This window comes from Stegostoma tigrinum, chromosome 14, assembly GCF_030684315.1.
Source record: "Stegostoma tigrinum isolate sSteTig4 chromosome 14, sSteTig4.hap1, whole genome shotgun sequence".
Classification (NCBI taxonomy): Eukaryota; Metazoa; Chordata; class Chondrichthyes; order Orectolobiformes; family Stegostomatidae; genus Stegostoma; species Stegostoma tigrinum.
The window spans coordinates 38,487,214-38,509,356 of NC_081367.1; positions in this window are offsets into that span (position 1 = coordinate 38,487,214).

The following is a 22,143-nucleotide window of genomic DNA, read 5'->3' on the forward strand; positions in this document are numbered from 1 at the left end:
CATAGCAGTTGGCACTTGATGTGTTGTCCTGTGCTAGTACATCTAATTTATTGAGCAAATGCACCATTTATTGAAAATAGGAAAACAGGAAATATATTTATACTGATAAGGATGGCCTTCGAATGAAAAAGAGTGGACAGTTTCAATAATGGACAGCTGATGTGCAGTGACATTTTAAACCCAAACAGTAAGTTACAAATCCACTATTAGATGCCTGAAAGAAGAAAGGCAAAATCAACAGCTTAAAAAGCGTTCACAGCTCCAGAAGTCTGCATTCAAAATCTATAGATCCTTCTGTGTCAGAAACTGTGTTAATTCCTTCTATTGAATGATCGTGACAACTATTCCATCCCATAAATGCAGGTTTGTTACTCGTTGTGCCTTATGAGTGTAAATTACTCATACTCCAGAAAACGTAAATGGATTTAACTAAAATAAAATAGAGATTATGCTTGTTTAGTGGTTTTGCACATAGGTTAAAATGTGCAAAAACCAGAGGGAATTTTCTGAAGGTTTAATAGTTAGCAGGAGAGACCAGCTTGAATTGAATTTACTTTCCAAAAGTATTTTCTTTGGTTGATTTTTCTTTTGTTTGCAAATTGCAAGATCTGTCTTTAAATACTTAAATCTCATTATTGTGATGCAATGAAAATTTGTTTCTATCTTCATGGTAGTAAACATTGGGGAAAATACTTAATTCCTCCCACTTCCTACAGACGAAGGAGGTGGCCATGGGAACCTGCACGGGCCCAAGCTATGAGAGATAATGGGAACTGCAGATGCTGGAGAATTCCAAGATAATAAAATGTGAGGCTGGATGAACACAGCAGGCCAAGCAGCATCTCAGGAGCACAAAAGCTGACGTTTCGGGCCTAGACCCTTCATCAGAGAGGGGGCTGGGGAGAAGGAACTGGAATAAATAGGGAGAGAGGGGGAGGTGGACCGAAGATGGAGAGAAAAGAAGATAGGTGGAGAGAGTATAGGTGGGGAGGTAGGGAGGGGATAGGTCAGTAGGGAAGATGGACAGGTCAAGGAGATGGGATGAGGTGAGTAGGTAGATGGGGGTGCGGCTTGGGGTGGGAGAAAGGAATGGGTGAGAGGAAGAACCGGTTAGGGAGGCAGAGACAGGTTGGACTGGTTTTGGGATGCAGTGTGTCAGGGGGAAGAGCTGGGCTGGTTGTGTGGTGCAGTGGGGGGAGGGGACGAACTGGGCTGTTTTAGGGATGCAGTAGGGGAAGGGGAGATTTTGAAACTGGTGAAGTCCACATTGATACCATTGGGCTGCAGGGTTCCCAGGCGGAATATGAGTTGCTGTTCCTGCAACCTTCGGGTGGCATCATTGTGGCACTGCAGGAGGCCCATGATGGACATGTCATCTAGAGAATGGGAGGGGGAGTGGAAATGGTTTGCGACTGGGTGGTGCAGTTGTTTGTTGCAAACTGAGCGGAGGTGTTCTGCAAAGCGGTCCCCAAGCCTCCGCTCGGCTTCCCCGATGTGGAGGAAGCCACACCGGGTACAGTGGATGCAGTATACCACATTGGCAGATGTGCAGGTGAACCTCTGCTTAATGTGGAATGTCATCTTGGGGCCTGGGATAGGGGTGAGGGAGGAGGTGTGGGGGCAAGTGTAGCATTTCCTGCGGTTGCAGGGGAAGGTGCCGGGTGTGGTGGGGTTGGAGGGCAGTGTGGAGCGAACAAGGGAGTCACGGAGAGAGTGGTCTCTCCGGAAAGCAGACAGGGGTGGGGATTGAAAAATGTCTTGGGTGGTGGGATCAGATTGTAAATGGCGGAAATGTCCGAGGATGATGCGTTGTATCCGGAGGTTGGTAGGGTGGTGTGTGAGAACGAGGGGCATCCTCTTTGGGCGGTTGTGGCGGGGGTGGGATGTGAGGGATGTGTTGCGGGAAATATGGGAGATGCGGTCAAGGGCGTTCTCGATCACTGTGGGGGGTAAGTTGCGGTTCTTGAAGAACTTGGACATCTGGGATGTGCGGGAGTGGAATGTCTTATCGTGGGAGCAGATGCGGCGGAGGTGGAGGAATTGGGAATAGGGGATGGAATTTTTACAGGAGGATGGGTGGGAGGAGGTGTATTCTAGGTAGCTGTGGGAGTCGGTGGTCTTGAAATGGACATCAGTTACAAGCTGGTTGCCTGAGATGGAGACTGAGAGGTCCAGGAAGGTGAGGGATGTGCTGGAGATGGCCCAGGTGAACTGAAGGTTGGGGTGGAACTTCACCAACACCTTCCACCCCAACCTTCAGTTCACCTGGGCCATCTCCAGCACATCCCTCACCTTCCTGGACCTCTCAGTCTCCATCTCAGGCAACCAGCTTGTAACTGATGTCCATTTCAAGACCACCGACTCCCACAGCTACCTAGAATACACCTCCTCCCACTCCCACCCACCCTCCTGCAAAAATTCCATCCCCCATTCCCAATTCCTCCACCTCCGCCGCATCTGCTCCCACGATAAGACATTCCACTCCCGCACATCCCAGATGCCCAAGTTCTTCAAGAACCGCAACTTTCCCCCCACAGTGATCGAGAACGCCCTTGACCGCATCTCCCGTATTTCCCGCAACACATCCCTCACACCCCGCCCCCGCCACAACCGCCCAAAGAGGATGCCCCTCGTTCTCACACACCACCCTACCAACCTCCGGATACAACGCATCATCCTCGGACATTTCCGCCATTTACAATCTGATCCCACCACCCAAGACATTTTTCAATCCCCATCCCTGTCTGCTTTCCGGAGAGACCACTCTCTCTGTGACTCCCTTGTTCGCTCCACACTGCCCTCCAACCCCACCACACCCGGCACCTTCCCCTGCAACCGCAGGAAATGCTACACTTGCTCCCACACCTCCTCCCTCACCCCTATCCCAGGCCCCAAGATGACATTCCACATTAAGCAGAGGTTCACCTGCACATCTGCCAATGTGGTATACTGCATCCACTGTACCCGGTGTGGCTTCCTCTACATTGGGGAAACCAAGCGGAGGCTTGGAGACCGCTTTGCAGAACACCTCCGCTCAGTTTGCAACAAACAACTGCACCTCCCAATCGCAAACCATTTCCACTCCCCCTCCCATTCTCTAGATGACATGTCCTTCATGGGCCTCCTGCAGTGCCACAATGATGCCACCCGAAGGTTGCAGGAACAGCAACTCATATTCCGCCTGGGAACCCTGCAGCCCAATGGTATCAATGTTAACTTCACCAGTTTCAAAATCTCCCCTTCCCCTACTGCATCCCTAAACCAGCCCAGTTCGTCCCCTCCCCCCACTGCACCACACAACCAGCCCAGCTCTTCCCCCCCCCACCCACTGCATCCCAAAACCAGTCCAACCTGTCTCTGCCTCCCTAACCGGTTCTTCCTCTCACCCATCCCTTCCTCCCACCCCAAGCCGCACCCCCATCTACCTACTAACCTCATCCCACCTCCTTGACCTGTCCGTCTTCCCTGGACTGACCGATCCCCTCCCTACCTCCCCACCTATACTCTCTCCACCTACCTTCTTTTCTCTCCATCTTCGGTCCGCCTCCCCCTCTCTCCCTATTTATTCCAGTTCCCTCTCCCCATCCCCCTCTCTGATGAAGGGTCTAGGCCCAAAATGTCAGCTTTTGTGCTCCTGAGATGCTGTTTGGCCTGCTGTGTTCATCCAGCCTCACATTTTATTATCTTGGGCCCAAGCTATGCCTGCCTCTTCGTAGGATACATGGAACAGTCCCTCTTCTGCTGTTACATTGGCACTATGCCCCACTTCTTCGTCCGCTCTATTGATGACTACCAGCGAGCCTCATGCTCCCATGAGAAGCTTGAACAGTTCATCAATGTTACTAACATCTTTCACCCCAACCTCAAGTTCACCTGGGCCATCTCTGATACCTCTCTCTCCTTCCTGGACCTCTCTGTCTCCATCTCTGGTGACCAACTCAAAACTAACATCTATTTCAAGCTCACTGACTCCCACAGCTACCTGGATTACACCTTCTCTCACTCATCTTTCTACAAGAATGCGATCCCCTAGCCCCAAATCCTTTGCCTCTGCCACATATGCTCCCAAGATGGAGCGTTCCACTGATAAACGTCCCAGATGTCCTCCTATTTCGAGGATCGCAACTTCGGTGTTTGAAAATGTCCTCAACCGCATCTCTTACATTTCCTGCAACTCCACCCTCACATTACCTCCCCCCAACAAAAATAAAGACAGAATCCCCCTTGTCCTCATACATCATCCCATCAACTTCTGCATCCAATGTATAATTCTCTGCCACTTCTGCCACCTACAATCTGACTCCACAATCAAAGATATATTTCCCTCCCCATCCCTATCTGCCTTCCATAGGGACCATTCTTTCTGCAACTCCCTTGTCTGCTCCACACTCCCCTCCAGCCCCACCACCCCCAGCACCTTTCCCCGCAACAGCGGGAAGTGCTACATCCACCCCTACACCTCCGCCTTCACCCCCGTCCAAGGTGCCAAACAAACCTTTCACATCAGACAGAGGTTCACCTGCACATCTGTCAATTTGGTCTACTGCGTCCACAGCTCCCGATATGGCCTCCTTGACATCGGTGAGACCAAGTGGAGGCTCGGAGGCCGCTTTGTACATTACCTGTGCTCTGTTCATGAAAAATGACAACACATTCTTGTCATGAACCATTTCAACTCCCCCTCCCATTCCCTGGGTCCATCCAGGGCCTCCTCCAGTGTCACAACGACGCCACCTGGAAACTGGAGGAGCAGCACCTCATGTTCCGCCTCGGAGCCTGCAGCCCAATGGTCTAAACATGGATTTTCCCACTTTCAAAATCCTCAAACCCCAATCCTCATCCCATGACCAACTCTCCCTCGCAACCTGGCCTGCTTGACCTGCACAACCTGCCCATCCTCTCCCCTACCTATCTGCTCCTCCAACCTCACTGACCAATCCCCACCACTTCCTACCTGCACTCACCTATCACTGTCCCACCTACCTTCCCCAGGCTGACACCCCTCCCCCATTTATTTCTGAGCTCCCTTCCCCCTCCCCCATTTCTGAAGAAGTGTCCCCACTGGAAACGTCAACTTTCCTGCTCCTCTGATGCTGCCTGGCCTGCAGTGTTCCTCCAGCGCCACACTGTGTTACTCTGACTCCAGCATCTACAGTTCTTACGATCTCCAAGGCAAATGTCGTTCTGGGTTTTTCAGTGCAATCTGTTCTAATGAATTAAATCAGCACAAATGATTGAAGAATTAAAGCACAAGTTACATCCAGTGGAAATTAGGCTGAATGGTACTTTGCACAAGTTTTTGTTTGGAAACAGTTTTGGGAGATAGCCTTGTGTATAGAACTGATCATGCCTCCAGATTAAATTAGTCAGCATTGTCTTATGATCCAGACCAGACCACCAAGTTTTGCTATGTTGCAAATTGAAGGGTGGACAAATGTACTCTGACTAACCTTGACCAGTTTGCTGCAGCCCTTTTAATTTCGTTTTAATTTAATTGTGTGGTGAGATAAACAGAGGGGATAAAAGTCAGGGGAAGATCCAGCACAAAATTATTGAACACCTTATCAAGAAAATCAATATTTATCAGACTGTACTATTGTGCTTCAATTAAACTCTATCAAACTCAATCTATCTCTTCACAGGATTCATCAGCATACAGTCTTAAATCTTTCTGCAAACAGTCTCAAATCTACGCTAGCTGTCTATTTCTGACACGCACATTTGTAGATTCAGTGCATGCTAGCCATCGGTACCTATCACTGCATTTGAATTATTTGTCTGAAAGAACTGGTAAAACCAGTTCAGCAAGTTTGGCTCAGGCTGTTCCTGTATGGGATGGGATGAAGGGCTGAACTCGTTGATGGTATTCGACAGCTGCATGACCTTGAATGAATCCTGTGAACATTCCTGTCCATACCAAAGATGGCAAAATCAACATGTTTTTCCGGTAGTTGTCTTTTTTTATCTCTGCTGCTTGCTGTTTGTTACAATGTATAAGAGAAACAGTTTTGTTCCAAGTCACTGGACTTTACCTCAGGTCGGGCCTAAGAACGGTGCCAAAAACAAACTCAGCATCCAGACCAGCCACTGATTGAGTGGTCCCTCATGGGCAGAAGGGTCTGAAGCTCTTTTTTAAAATTTCTTTTTCATTCTTTTCTTTACTTAATAAATGTCCCTTTCTTTTTTGTCTTTTCTTATTAATGAATAAATGCTCATATTTAAGCAAATTGTTGTTGTTAAGCCTTCTCTTAACTACATTGAAGCGGATCTGAAAAGGGCCACTTGGATACATTTCGCAATTGAAGACAGTTCCTTGGTCTTTGAGGTTTGACTGATGTTTCAGGATCTGCAGTCATCGATTTGGGATTCCCCTACATCTAGGACTGGTTCTGGTCTTTGGGTTGTTTCAATGACATGGTCTCTCTGAGTCTGGTCAGAATGATCATGCTCACCATGAGGTACAAGGAGATGGAGATGTTGTGCAGCTTGGCTGCCAGCCGAAGGCACTGTCTGGAGACGTTGTTGAGGAAGGTATGAAAGCAAAGTGAACTGGTTCTCCAGGTTGTCCCTTTTATTCTCTTCTTTGTGTCCTACCAGAAGTTTCTGTGGCCTGTGTCCATGTCTAGTAATGGGCAGGACAAGGAAGATCCAGTGAGGAGAGATAATGGGAACTGCAGATGCTGGAGAATTCCAAGATAACAAAGTGTGAAGCTGGATGAACACAGCAGGCCAAGCAGCATCTCAGGAGCACAAAAGCTGAGGTTTCGGGCCTAGACCCTTCATCAGAGAGGGGGATGGGGAGAGGGTTCTGGAATAAATAGGGAGAGAGGGGGAGGCGGACCGAAGATGGAGAGAAAAGAAGATAGGTGGAGAGGAGAGGATAGGTGGGGAGGTAGGGAGGGGATATGTCAGTCCAGGGAAGACGGACAGGTCAAGGAGGTGGGATGAGGTTAGTAGGTAGGAAATGTAGGTGCAGCTTGAGGTGAGAGGAAGGGATGGGTGAGAGGAAGAACAGGTTAGGGAGGCAGAGACAGGCTGGGCTGGTTTTGGGATGCAGTGGGGGGAGGGGATGAGCTGGGCTGGTTGTGGGATGCAGTGGGGGAAGGGGAGATTTTGAAGCTTGTGAAGTGCACATTGATACCGTTGGGCTGCAGGCTTCCCAAGCGGAATATGAGTTGCTGTTCCTGCAACCTTCGGGTGGCATCATTGTGGCACTGCAGGAGGCCCATGATGGACATGTCGTCTGAGGAATGGGAGGGGGAGTTGAAATGGTTTGCGACTGGGAGGTGCAGTTGTTTATTGCGAACTGAGCGGAGGTGTTCTGCAAAGCGGTCCCCAAGCCTCTGCTTGGTTTCCCCAATGTAGAGGAAGCCACACCGGGTACAATGGATACAGTATACCACATTGGCAGATGTGCAGGTGAACCTCTGCTAAATATGGAAAGTCATCTTGGGGCCTGGGATGGGGGTGAGGGAGGAGGTGTGGGGGCAAGTGTAGCACTTCCTGCGGTTGCAGGGGATGGTGCTGGGTGTGGTGGGGTTGGAGGGCAGTGTGGAGCGAACAAGGGAGTCACGGAGAGAGTGGTCTCTCCGGATCCAGTGAGGAGATTACTTTCAATATATGATGGTCACAGAACATGGTTTTTGAACCTTCAAGTGTGAAGTGCTGCCCTTCTAGTACTATGCTGTTAGTCTCCTACAGACCTAGGTACTACTGAGTCTGTGTAGCATTCTTCTAACAAAGCAGTTGGAGGCTGAAGGTGGAAACAGAGGTTTGTTCTAAAACAGTGCGGTCACTTAACACTGATCAGGCAGTTCCAGGAAGTTTTTAATGGGAAGTTGATTGTCCAAGGCCTGGCTGCAAGAATAATTTTTGTTTCAAACTGTGCAGTTTATAAATTGCAGAGTCCAGCTAAGATTAAACTTGGCTTCCATGCTTCGAGTTTTTATCCATGCTCACAAAATAACGTCAATTTCTGTAACAAGCCTGGAGGTCATGGATCACCTGATCATGTAAGATCCTGGACAAATCCTCAAATTAGTTTGTGGTTGCAGGGTAGGTCATCAAATCATATTTTGATCTAGTTACTGACCAATAGCCATTTATTTTAAAGTAAGCCACATGTGAGATCCAGGAAATTACAAAGAGAACGCAGCCACCAATTTCCAAGTTTTTCAACAAAACAAGATTTTACTTCATGAGTTATCATAGTGGTACAATATATAATCCATGTGCAATTTATTTCTAACACCCCGAATTAACATGTGGTAAACATAAGTAATATATTCTGATCGAACAGTTTACAGCATACATCAAATCACACATGTGATCAAGACGGATCCCACAGACTTTTCAGAAACTCTCAAAAACTGCACTTGCTTACAAGCACCACTCTTTCACTAACTACTAGCTTCACCAAGCTACCAATTTCCTAGCATTATTCCCTGATCCATCATCTTGCTTTGTTGTGTCAAGTAGGCACTGCTTGTGGATTTCTCAGTTGTCCTGACATATTAGTAGTACTTGGCTGCTTATGATCCAGCACAACTTCCAGGATTTTTCTGAAACACTGACTGCAAGATTCATGTACCTGATAACTTCTGCAACTTGGCCTGAGTTCTAACAATTTGGAGATATTCAATTGGCCTTTGGATTTAATTCACTGTTTCCTCTACACAGAGGCTGAGTAGGTCAATAGTCTTCTCTGCAATACAGCTATAGATCAGCAGGAGTAATACAGGGAGTGTATTGTCTGTCTCCTTCATATATTATTGACGTTCTACACTCTGTCTCTTTTAAATTCTCTTTCAATGACTACTGACTTGTTTTGAGTGACATATTGAAAAACATGCCATAAGCTTTTGCTGAGCAGAATCGAAGATTGCCAGCTTGCAACTTTTGGAACTTCCTGTTCCATGAAGATTACCAGTCATTGATGGCTAGTTAGCTCAGTACAAAAGAAAACAAGAGGATTTTATCACAATGGCAAGTTTCTAATTGTGCCAATTTGCAGCTCCTTGATATTTTAATATTATGCAGGATGGGATTATGTGCAAAGACATAGGAATTGTTTTGAAAGTTTCCAATTGTTAAAATAAGTTTAATTTACGAAGAAACAGACTATTGTGTACCAGCGCAGCCTGCATTTTGTTCTGTTTAAACTGTTTAAGTCATTTTTAATTATTTAAAATCAGATGTACTGGATTATACACTCAATATTGTGCTCATATTTTGTGATAAACTAATTTTCAGATGTATTAATAAAACTGCAATAGGTTACAACTCATAAAGACATCATTTTTGTTTTAATAGAAGGAAACTGAATAACAATTACTTCTTGCCCAATTGCACAGATTAATGAAAGTTTGGGGAAGGATTTTTACCATTGCCTTTTCCCTGCCACAGGCTTGTTGGTCTTCATTATGTGGGGAACAGTCACTCACCTCTGATTCTCTCAGAGTTGTTCAATTAATGGCCAGATTGTGGGCTTGTCATCCATTTAAGAAAAGTGATTTGTCTTTCGAAGTTCATGGGCTTCCCCAAGGACAACCACCCCCTGTCTACATTCATACCCAGAGTGGGAAGAGCAACAAGATGCAATGGCAGTGAAGCAAGTGAGAGGCGTCTGAAAATGGAAGCAACCCCTCTCGACAGATCAATTAGCCAGACCATAAATGAAGGTTAAGCAGAACTCAGGTGGGCAGGAGAGCCCCAATACCTGCCTTGTGTACTGGTCCTCTGTTTCACTGCCAGGAGTTCATTCTCAGGTCTCTGCACTGTCCCCTTCTCCACCTCTGCATATCTCCGACAAACATCTGAAATAGAAGTAGTGGTAACCCATTTGACTCCTCGAGCCATGAAGTAGTGGAACAGGCAATCGGCCTCCTGATCACGAGTTTTCAATGCCTGGACGGCTCTGGCACTGTTTTGCAGTATAGCACAGACAGGGTGTCTCACATCATTGTGGTAAGCTGTGCTCTTCATCATTTACAAAATCAAAGCAGGGAATGTCCTGGATGCAGACAAAATGGGGAAGTGGGATCAATCCTCTGAGAACAATGAGGAGATTCAGGATCAAGACCAGAAGGGCCGTTCCTTGAGGAGGACACAGCAATGTTTGACAGTTTGCGAAGTCGGAGACAAAATCTCAATTAGCTGCTCCCAGGATTCCTGAGCTGGATTCGGAATTCTTTTCATTTATGACAGAGAACAGGACATCTTTTATATGGGACTGAGCAGATGCCTGGTCTTTTGCAGTCCTCAGAGTGGCAAAGACTTTGGAAATTTCTTCCTCCATCAGCTGTACACACAAGTCGATCATGTGCTCACCAGATCATGCACTGAGTATAAACTAGATATAGTATGTACCTAGGTGAAGCCACTGTTCTCATAGAGGGTATAGGAAACATCTTGCTTGTGTATACTTGGAGCTTTCAGAGCTTCCTCCCTAGAGGTGGAATTGTTGCTGAAAGATTCAGGTTATTCCTTGTGGTATTTCCTTGGTGCTGTTAGTGTCTGTTGAAAAGAAGAGAGGGAAATATTTGATGAAGGGTAAGATGTGTGCAAGCTAGAACTGGGATAAATAGTAGAGGAGCATAGCACAATGGAGCTTATTGGATTGGATGCCCATTGTTGAGCCAACATGGCTGGTTTTGGTCTTCTGCGGCTACTTAACTACGTTTTTGTGATAGGGAATGAGCAGCCTCGTGTTTGCCAATCCCCTGTCTGTCTTGGACATCTGGACACTGTTATGGACCAGTCTCTCCTGTAAAGAGAGGGAAGTAGATGAAAAAGCAATTAGAGATCATGCATTAGCATAGGAGGTAACGAATTGTCCCCAGTGAGTAAGAAGTACAGAGGTCAGTAAAGGTTCCTTACTATAGAGGATAAGATGGATGTGAGCCCTGGGGAAACTTTATGCATGTGATGAAGAGAGTTATAGTCCATTCAGTCTTGTGAGATGCGTGTGCACTGGCAAAGTTAGAGTGAGTACTGGGCATTTCGTGTAAGGTAGCAGAGAGAGATGGTGCCACATACCCTTGTGGAACACAGGAGGTTATGAAATTTGTTGTAGGTTGACTTGCCAACCATCTAGCTAATAAAGCGGCACTGACTTGAGCTGCTATCTCTGCCCACACTGGAAGCGTGGAGGGGTGGCTTCTTGTTGCCAGCAAGGGGACTGAACTCTTCTCTGTCACCTATCCACCAGTGCTTTGAGATCTTTTTGCACGAAGCAGGGACATATGCTGAAGAAAAAAGCTATATGTGAGACTTTAGAGATGAGCTCCACTGAGCAATAGGTAGTTCCTAGCTTGCAGCATTTGAACTGGTATCCAGTTATATATTAATATGGCACCACAGTCTTAAAAGCTGAAAGTCCTAACAGAGATGAGCACTTCAGTCACAATCAGCAATTCATTGTCCAAGAATTGCACCCAACATCTTGTGTGCCTGAATAATGAGGTGAGAAAAACATTATTGTATGAGATAATCTGACCTGAACCAGAGCAGAAATGACGTAATGCAACTTGCTCATTTCAATTAGGAAAATCTCAGTCTTTGTTTCACAGATAGAAGTTTAACGTCTGAATTAATTTGCAAGTTTATTTCTACTATTGATTTTGACAAGAAGTAAATTTAAGGTCTCACCTGCTCTCAGTAAATTCCAAAATTCATTGACCTTGAGCTTAATAGCTTCCTTGTTGCATTTCTTTAAGGAAACTGCAAAAGAGAATTAAGGATAAACATCTACAAGAGTCTCTGAGCCATGAAACAGATGTCACAATAGAGCCTGTGAACTTGATACAGTAGTTATGAGTCTAGAAAATTAAAAATAGTCTCAGCTTTGAATACTGAATAGTTATTTAGGAAATTAATTGCAATCCCATGATATCACATAGCTAGTCGTTGTTGGGTTTTTGGATGAATTCTATTCAGTAGCTCTCATTTCAGACATAACAGAATGAATTCTGAATATAGTAGCATCTGTTTGCTGTAGAAATGAATGCTAACTTCAATCCCATGAGGCTTTTAAAAATGCATTTTACCAAATGTTCACATTAACAAAGATAAAGCAAAGCAAAGGAATCAAACAAAACAAAGCATTCATTCCTAAAAAGCTTTGTGTAAAGTATGTTACTTTTGGAGATATTTAGAACAGTTTCTTACACTCTTGGATCCAAAATTTCTGTTATAAAAAAGAAATGATTAGAATACAAATGGGTTAAAATATTTTTGCTTTGTTTCATTTTGTATTTCTGTTGTTTAAGTAGAAGCCATAACAGTCTTTGACCCATGCAAACCTGCACCTGAAAGAATTTTATCATTATTCTTCCTACCTTTATACTTTTTTACCTTTACATTTCTTCTGTAAATAAACCCCTGACTGAATACTTAATTTGTTTTTGATCCCACTGAAAACTAGATTGAAATAGTACATCACATTTGTTAACATTATTTTCTGTTCAAGGCATACTGCCTACATTTCCTAATCCAATTGGAGACAAAATTGTGTACTTTCTTTTCAGAGGAGTTTTCCTCATGAATTGCCTGACTAGGAGTCCTTTCACCTGAAGCAGTGTAGACAAATCCAAGAATCCATGAAGGCAGAGTGCAAAGGCTCAGCAATGGAAACCAAACTCCTTTTCTTGGCTGCAAGTGTCATATTCTGTGATTTAAAATTTGTGGAGCCACTTTTAAAGCTATTCAAAACAGGCAGTGTATAAGGAAGTTATGGCATGGGTGGTAAGTAAGTAGCGTGGAGATAGGGTACCAGGTTGGTGAGAGGATAGGGTCGAGTCAACTTAGTCTTAGCAGACCACAGGCTGCTTTCTCAATAGAGAGAAACAACTGGCAATGATTTTAACTGAAGGCCACCATATCTCAGGTGAGGGGAGAGGTTGAGAAGGAGAGCCCTTCATGGTAAGCTTAGCTAGTGTCAATATTGAATCCATGCTGTTGGTATCACATTGGCTTTACAAGCCAGCCACTCAGTCAATTGAGCTAAACTGAGCCTGATGTAGATAGCGAACTTAGTATGAGAGGAACTGATAGATAGGTGAGGGGATGGGTGTAAGGTGGATGAGGATTACAAGTTCCAGATAGCTGATGAGGTAAGGCATCTGATGGGTGACGGGCATACGTGCCAGGTAAGTGAATGAGAGCTTGTGTAGGTCAAGGTCTGTGGTTAGGAATAGAGGGGGAATTGAGGACTATTGAGGCATGGCTGACCAGCGTGGGGGTCAGATCTGGAGTTCGTTGTATTGAGGTGTAATTTTGGATTGCATTTGAATTTGATTTGATTTGATTTATTATTGTCACAGCATCCTCATTAGTTTGCTTTCATCCTTGTACATTCTATTATCTCTACTCTTTGAGCCTGATGGCTGCTTCAAAGAATCTTAGGAAAAAAATATGGTCAGTATTTAAGGCTACTCTTTCAGTTTGGTTGTTTCTAGGTCTTTAATCTTAATTCATTTTGTTTTCCAGAATTCTTTAGTACCCTTGTAATACATTGACTTCTGTCTACAAAATACTACAGTATTAGTTTCTTTTGAAATGATGTACCCAGAACAGTAGTACACTGTTCAAGACATTATATTCAAATTGTACACCGTCGTGGGTAGATTAAGTCATCCCCCAAATCTGATTATCAACACCACTGAAATAATGGTGGCTGAAAAAGCAAATATTCAGAAGGGTCCATGAAATTTTCCATTCCTAATGTGACAGAATACAGAGTGTGGACACCAAGAAAAGGTTGGAAAGTCCCCTCTCATCTTTGACAAAAAAAATGCCAATGGATGATGCTTTTTGTCTTCTCTTGACCTTCATAGATGGTAGTCTTGGGCCAATTTAGTTCAACCTGTATGACATCAAAAAATAATAAAATGTGAGGCTGGATGAACACAGCAGGCCAAGCAGCATCTCAGGAGCACAAAAGCTGACGTTTCGGACCTAGACCCTTCATCAGACCCTTCATGCTCTCTGATGAAGGGTCTAGGCCCGAAACGTCAGCTTTTGTGCTCCTGAGATGCTGCTTGGCCTGCTGTGTTCATCCAGCCTCACATTTTATTATCTTGGAATCTCCAGCATCTGCAGTTCCCATTATCTCTGACATCACAAAATAGTTGAGTATACTGGATACTGCAAAAGCTATTAATTCTGGTAACATTGTGATTGTTCCAAGTGGATTCCCCAACCCAGTTACTGTCTTGCATTCTTTATAGAAGCTGCCTCTCTAGTTCTCTCAATGATGTGAGCCCCTGTTACTGTGAGAACAGGAAGCCAAGTCTGAAATGGAAAGGTAAAAATAAAGACTAGTTTATGTCTCACATGGCCCTCATCAGTGAGTAAGTTGCAGACAGAAGACCATGACCAAAATGAGAACGAGAAACAATTAGAAGCTGTTCTAAGTGAAGCCTTAGTTAAGCTGTTCTGGTCTAACTGCAACACTGGCATTTACCTAACAATATGCAAAGCTGTCCAGATTCTTATCTACAAAAAAAGACAAATCCAATCTGGTCAATTTCTTTAGGCTCTTTCTATAAGCCCACCCTCAATCTCTAGCAACATAGTAGAAGAAGAGCAATAAAGTTGCGCTTACTTATCAAAAATTCTGCCTGAAATCAGCACTTTAGAGGTGCCTAAATGAAATGCAGAAATGGCATGTTGAAGATCAGTGCTGCTGAAGATAGGGCTAAGATGCTGCATGAGGAATGCCTACAGGTACGTCATTGGGCAGAGATAATTGACTTTCAATGCTAAAAAACATCTTCTTAATGTGTCAGGTAAGCCTTTAGTCACTGGAGATCTTTCCATATTTAGTTCAGCTTTCCTAGGACCCTGAGATGTCATACTTTGTCAAATACTGCCTTGATGTCAAGATTAACCACTTCTAACTCATACCTAGAATGCAAATTGAGTGTCCAAGAATGGACCAAGGCTGTATAAAATCCATTTAAGGAGCTGATCTCACAAGATTCTTTGCTTTGTTCTTGTTAGCCTTTGTAGCCTTCTTGTTTTATTAAAAGCAATAATTAACTTATCATTAACATGACTTATAGTCACGTATTTCACAATTACATAATCGCATAAAACAACAATTCTAATTGTTTCTAGTTCTCATTTTGGTCATGGTCTCCTGTATTCAATTTACTGACTAGTGAGGGCCATGTGAGACATAAACTTGTCTTTATTTTGACCTTTCCATTTCAGGCTTGGCTTCTGTGTTGTCCTCTTCTCAAAGGAACAGGGACTCACATCATTGAGAGAACAAGAGAAGCAGCTTCCATAAAGAAAGCAAGAGAGTAACCGAAGCTGGGGACTGTAGTCTGGTGATTTAGCTCTGAGGTCTAGGGCAGGGTCCTGAGGTCTGGAGCTCTGGAGCTAGGTCTGGGACTAGGGTCTAGGATCCAAGGACCAAACTCTGTGGTCTAGGGACAGGAACTGGGGCTAGTGGCTAGGGATCTGGAAATGTCTGTGGATAGATTGCCATGGGAGCAAATTATTGAAATACCACAAAGTACAGATGGCAAGGCAGGTAATATGCCATGTCTAATGAATATGGGAGCTTTCTGACAGCGAGCTGACCCAGAGCAAACACATTTGCAACATGGCAGCGACTGCAGAAACTTCAGTTCATGAGTTTGTAATTCAGGCATCAAGTTGCAGACACAGCAACATATCAGTGATGGGTAAATTTACCTGGACACTTTATCACAAAAAAGCAGAAATAACCCTTAGAATAGGGTCTTTTGATTTGGTCAGTGATCAGGGACAGGTTTGTGTGACTACCAGTGAGGCAGGCAAAATGATTGAGAAGGTGGGAGTTGAGGAGTCTTAGCTTTTGTAATTTTCCAATAGATTTGAGGTTCTTCAGCCTGCATGCATGGAAGAAGGGCTACTGAGTGGATATGAACAGATCATGGCACTTGGTAGAGGAAACAGGCAAGAGGAGCTAGAAGGAATGCCACGGCAATAGAGGACAACATATTCAGTAGGGTAGACATGGTTCTCTGCATCTAAGTACAAGAGTTAAGATGACCGTGTTACTCGGCTTGTGCCAGGTCATCTGCCTTTGCTGGCTAAAAAGGATTGTTCAGTGGAAGGTTGATGTCATAGTCCAAGGAGCTACCAACAACACACTTAGAACTAGGAAAAAGATTCCTCAGAGTGAGTATAAATAGCCAGAGGCTAAACTAAAGAAGCAGAACCCCAGAGGTAGGAATATTTGCATTTTTACCTGAACCACAAGCAATTTTACATCAGGCACATAAAACTAAAGAGACAAATGCATGGCTTAAAGAAGGATGGGGAATGCTGCTGGGCCTGCTGTGTTCATCCAGCCTCACATTTTATTATCTGGGGAAGGAATAGGTTTGATTCCTGGGGCACTGGCACAAAGTGATATTGTACACTTGGCAGGAGAAAACTACTACAGATGCTGGAATCTGTACTGAAAACAAGCAATGCTGGAGGTTACGATGGATCAAACAGCATCCATGTTTCGAATCTAGGTAAAATTTTGCCCGTGCTGAAGCGAAGTGCAGAAAGGACAGCATTTTTGCTTTAGTTTGGGGGGTGGAATGTGTGGGGGTAGGGTGCTGGTGGACAAAAGATGTTGATAGTTTGGATTAAGTGATTGGAATGTGAGAATGGCAGAACAATGGTGTATCTCCTGCTAGACTGGGAAGGACAGTCTGTGCCACGGGGGTAGGGGGAAGGAAGAGAATACATGATAACAGAACATAATAAACTAAAAGAAAGAGAAGAAATAGTTTACAATCTGAAGGTGTTGAACTCAATATTAAGACCAGAAGGCTGTAAAGAGCCTGGTATGAAGATGAGATGTTGTTCCTCCAGTTTGCACTGTGATTGCTGGGACACTGCAGCATGCTCAGGGCAGACAAGTGGTTGTGATCTCTAGCATTGGTTGTTTTCAGTGAAGAGTCGTCTAGACTCAAAAGGTTAACTTGATCTTTCCCCATGGATGTTATCTGACCCGCTGTGGTCTCCAGTACTGGTTGTTTTCAGTTTGTACTGTTGGAATGGTCTTTACCTGAATCACACTGGAAACAGGATTCTCGTTATTGTGAAGCTACAGTGATAGATTGGGCTTTAATCAAAATGGAGATGCAGAAGGATCAAGTTTGGGCAGTTTCAGTCAATTAAGTAAAGAAGATCTAGGCAAGAGAGCGATTTAGCAATATGGAAAATGATGAACAAAACATGATAGGAAAAAATAGAATGTCCAAACTTAGGCATGCAATAGTAGATCAAGTTATGGATCAAGAAAATAGTGAAAAGACATAACAATAGGCTCTGTATTTGAATGCACGCATCATGAATCACAAAAACAGATGAATTATTGTTTGAGGACATTACTAGCATGGTAGACAATGGGAAACCTGTGGATGTGGTGTATCTGGATTTCCAGAAGGCATTTGACAAGGTGCCACATCAAAGGCTGCTACATAAGATAAAGTTGCACGGTATTACAGATAATGTATTGGCATGAATAGAGGATTATTTGACCAGTAGAAGGCAAAGAGTAGGGTAAATGGGTGTTTTCATGGTTGGCAGTCAGTGGTTAGTGGTGTGCCTCAGGGATCAGTGTTGGACTGAAATTGTTTACAATTTACATAGATAATTTGGAGTTGGGGACTACGTGTGGTATGTCAAAATTAGCAGATGACAGTAAAATGAGTGGTAGAGCAAAGCATACAGAAGACACTGAAAGTCTGCAGAGGGATATAAATAGTCTGAGTAAGTGGGCAATGGCCTGGCAGATGGAGTACAATGTTGTTAAGTGTGAGGTCATCCATTTTGGTAGGAATGACAGCAAAATGGACTATGTTTTAAATGGTGAAAAATTGCAGCATGCTGCTGTGTATAGAGACTTGGGTGTCCTTGTGCATGAATCACTAAAAGTAGGATTGCAAATGCAGCAGGTAATTAAAAAGGCAAATGTAATTTTGTCTGCCATTGTTAGAGGGATGGAATATAATATCAGTGAGGCCATGCTGCAGCTGTATAGGGTCCTGGTGAGGCTACACCTGGAGTACTGTGTGCAGTTTTGGTCTCCTTACTTGAGAAACGATATACCAGCACTGGGGTGGGGGGGGTGGGGTGAGGGGGGGGGGGGCGGGGGGGTGGGGGTGCAGTGGAGATTCACTTGGTTGATTCCAGACTTGAGAGGGTTGGATTATGAGGAGAGATTGAGATTATACTCATTGGAATTCAGAAGAATGAGGGGAGATCTTATAGAAACATATAAGATTATGAAGGGAATAGATAAGGTGGAGGCAGAGAGGTTGTTTCCACTAGCAGGTGAAACTAGGACCAGAGGGCATTGCCTCAAAATAAAGGGAAGCAGATGTCGGACTGAGGTCAGGAAGAACACCTTCACCCAAAGGGTTGTGAATTTGTGGAATTCCCAGCCCAGCGAAGTGGCTGAAGCTACCTCGCTGAATATTTTTAAGGCAAGGCTAGATAAATTTTTGAACAGTTAAAGCAATTAAGTGTAATGGCGAGTGGGCAGGTAAGTGGAGCTGAATCTCAAAATGATTAGCCATGATCTTACTAAATGGCAGGCCAGGCTTGAGGGCCCAGATGGCCTACTCCTGCCCCTAGTTCTTATGTTTTTAACAAAGCAAATAGAAATAAATACAAAAGATCTCACAATCAAAACAGGTAAGAGTGGGTCATGAATATCCAAATGTTCATAAATTTAATGAATAATGAGAGCTAAGTAAAGGTGAGGGGTAACTCTATTAGTTAAAGCTTGTATCCCTTCAAGAGAAAGACATGGCCATAGTTCTTGGAACAAGAATAAAGAATCCATTTTAGTAAAGATGAGACATAATAAAGGTAAGAAATCACCTGTTGTTTATTGTTCTTGTCAAGGGAACCACACTTGGGAAACTAGCCACTTTTGATGCACACTATGATCATGGATGAAGGTGGATTGAGGCCCTTAAATGGTCAATAATTGAATGTTTAGGGGCCTTAATTGCTGGTAAGTTGAGAAAGTTGACTACGGACTTTCCTCGGGTAGAATTTAAAGGGAGAGATATTAGAAGGGGTTTCTCTTCAGGGCCAACCCATCTAATTATTCTCCCTAGTCACTTTGAAGAATTGAAAATTCTGCCTGTTATAAGTTCATTATCACAGCATCTATTACAGGAAAATGTTGATTTATATTATTAAAGTGGTTATAACAGGGCATTTAGAAAATGTGATTTTGTAATAGTGAGGTTATGTTTGACTAATATGTTGAAGTTGTTTGAAATTGTGGCAAGCAAACTAGAGAAAGGGGAACCAGTAAATTTATGCTACTTCGGTCTTCAGAAGGAATTGGTCAAGGTGCTAAGTGAAACGTTATTATACAAAATAAGAGCTCATCGTATAGAATGTTATATTAACATAGTAGAAGATCAGTTGTCCAATGGGAAGCAGAAGTTGGGCAGACATTGGTTACTTTTGAGCTAGCAATATGTGACAAGTGCTGTGCCTCAGGAATCAGTGTTAGGGCCTTCATTATTTAAAATCTACATAAACTGAATAAAGTCTATTTTAAACAGTATCATGCTTTAACTCACTACAAAAAAAATTGTGACAATAATATCCAATATGAAGGGTGTTGCTTGAAATTTTGGATAACACTCACACTGGTGCAATGGAAAATGGAACAGCTCAGTCGCACTCCAAGCTGAAGTGCCACCCACTGTGCAAAGAAAGTTTGACCCTCACTTATTGAGATTCTATTGCAAACAAACAATGCTTCAAAGATACACGCAGGCTTCAAGTTAAACCATCTTGGGCAGTATCTTAATTTCCGGATTCATTTTGCAGGGAGGCAACATTTCAGACCGTGGAAGCACTAAAAGAAGTAGATCAATTGCATTTAAGGCTTTTTCTCAAATGATTGGCATCATAAAAGCCACTGCTGAAACTTATCATTAATAATAAATTTGATGAGGTATGCACTTGAGGTGCAAATTATCCACTGGTGTGGTTTTTACAACTTAGCAAGCTGGCTGTTATATTTGTAATATACTTAGAATGGATTTGAGGGGCTGTTGTGGTACCCCTATTACAAGTGTCCCTACCTCTGGGTAAGGAGGCCTGGGTTCATGTTGCACCTGCTCTAGATAAGGATCATAACATCTTTGAATTGGTTGATTAAAATATCTAGAATGGATTTAAGGGGCTCTTGTGGTAAAATAGTAGCATCCCTATTTTTGAGGCAGAAGACCTCATCTGCTCCAAAAGTATGTTATAATATCTGTGCAAAAAGTGAAAAGAACAGTGGGTGCTGGAATTGAAAGCCAAATCAGAAATTGCTGGAAAAACTCAGCAGGTCTGGCATCCGGAAAGCAAACTCAGAGTTAATGTTTCAGGCCCAGTGACCCTTCTTTGTGTGTATGGGTGTATAATCTCTCTGAACAGATTATTTAGAAATCTCTGGAATGGGTTTGAAATAATTTGGATTACCAAAACAGTAGGAGATACAGGGGAAGTAATTTCAATATTTAAAGCTTGCTTGAGTAAAAGTTTGATACTTTTGTAGCAGGTATTGTAATCTTTGAAATTATACTGAAGTCCCCATGGAGGTCTACTATTACAAGAATAATTCATCAGGGAGCCACTTTGGTAAAGTTACTTTAAAATGTATTAGAAATTTGTTCTGTAATGAAAGCTGAAAATTGGAATGCAGGGCCAGTCTGGATATTTTATCCAGTGTTCTGTAAACTGGAAAGATTTGTAACAAAGGGACCACTCAGCCAATATTCTCTTTGAACAATTAAAGCTTCCTTCAGATCGTGGTTGTTTTCATATGATAATTTTCTTCGACAGCCTTGTCCTGATGTATGTGAAAACAACACCATTGGAGTCACTTGCTTGAGCAAGTATAGCATGAAACATCAGGTTTTTGTGTCATCCGTACAGAAAATTGGGATATATTATTTCTTCAATAGAAATTTTAACCAAATCTTGTGGTATATTGCAAATGGAGATAATACGATATTTAAAAAGTGCTTTTCCTTTAAATGCCATCCATTCTGAACATCCCATAATTTTCTAAATAATTTTGCATTTTGGTATGATCATAATTTTTTTAATGATTGCGGTTTTATACCTAGTCTTAGATGTTGAAGATTTTGCTTGGGGCGAATTGAGTTTGTATAAAAATAGCCATTTTAATAAAACAGCACAATGTCTTTTCATACTATCATAGCCTACTTCCACACTGTAGGGATACTATTCAACCCATTGAATACATACTAACACCCCCACCACCATCCCTGCGCCCCCCCCCTCCGCCGAACAGCATCCCACCCTGACCCATTCCCCTACCCTATCCCTGCAACTCTGTATTTCCTATGGCTAATTCACCCAACCTGCACATGTTTGGACTATGAGAGGAAACCGGAGCACCTGGAGGAAACCCCTACAGACATGGAACAATGTGTAAACTCCAGAGATTGTCAATCGAGACTGGAATGCATATGAAAGAATTGTGAAATCAGAGATGTGTGTGTGTCTGGTTTGTACATGCTGCTGCTGAAAAAAACAGGGGCTTTAGTTCTTTCTTTGTGGTTTGGAAGCCTGTGTAGATCAGTAAGACAGACAATCGGTCAGGAATGGACTAATTTGATGTCAGGTTACAGTCTGAAAAAATGTTTGCAGTGACTGGGTCAATTCAAATTGCATCTTGGAAGACCAGCAAAAAGAACAGTTTTTGTTTGTTTATTCAAACAAAATATGCCAACAAAATCAATGTAGGAATCAAAATCTGTCTGCCAGAGGGCAGAACTTCTAGGGGTGTCTTGAAGTTACATGCCATGACTGTATGTATCAAAGAAACTTGACATTGGCAAGCGGTTAGGAAGAAACCAGCACAGAGAGTGTTGGAGAAATTGAACAGGTTAGGCAGCATTTGTGGAGAGAGAGAGAGAGAAAGAGTTAATATCAATGAGTTCTAATATCAGTGAGGAGCCCTCATGTTGTCGCTGAGGTACATTAATGTGTCTGCCATGAATTGACTCCAATCATAATCAAGCAAACAATTGGCCTATTAAAGGTACAGTTCCAATGATTAGACTGCTACTGTGGTGTGTTGCAAGATGTCAATGTGAA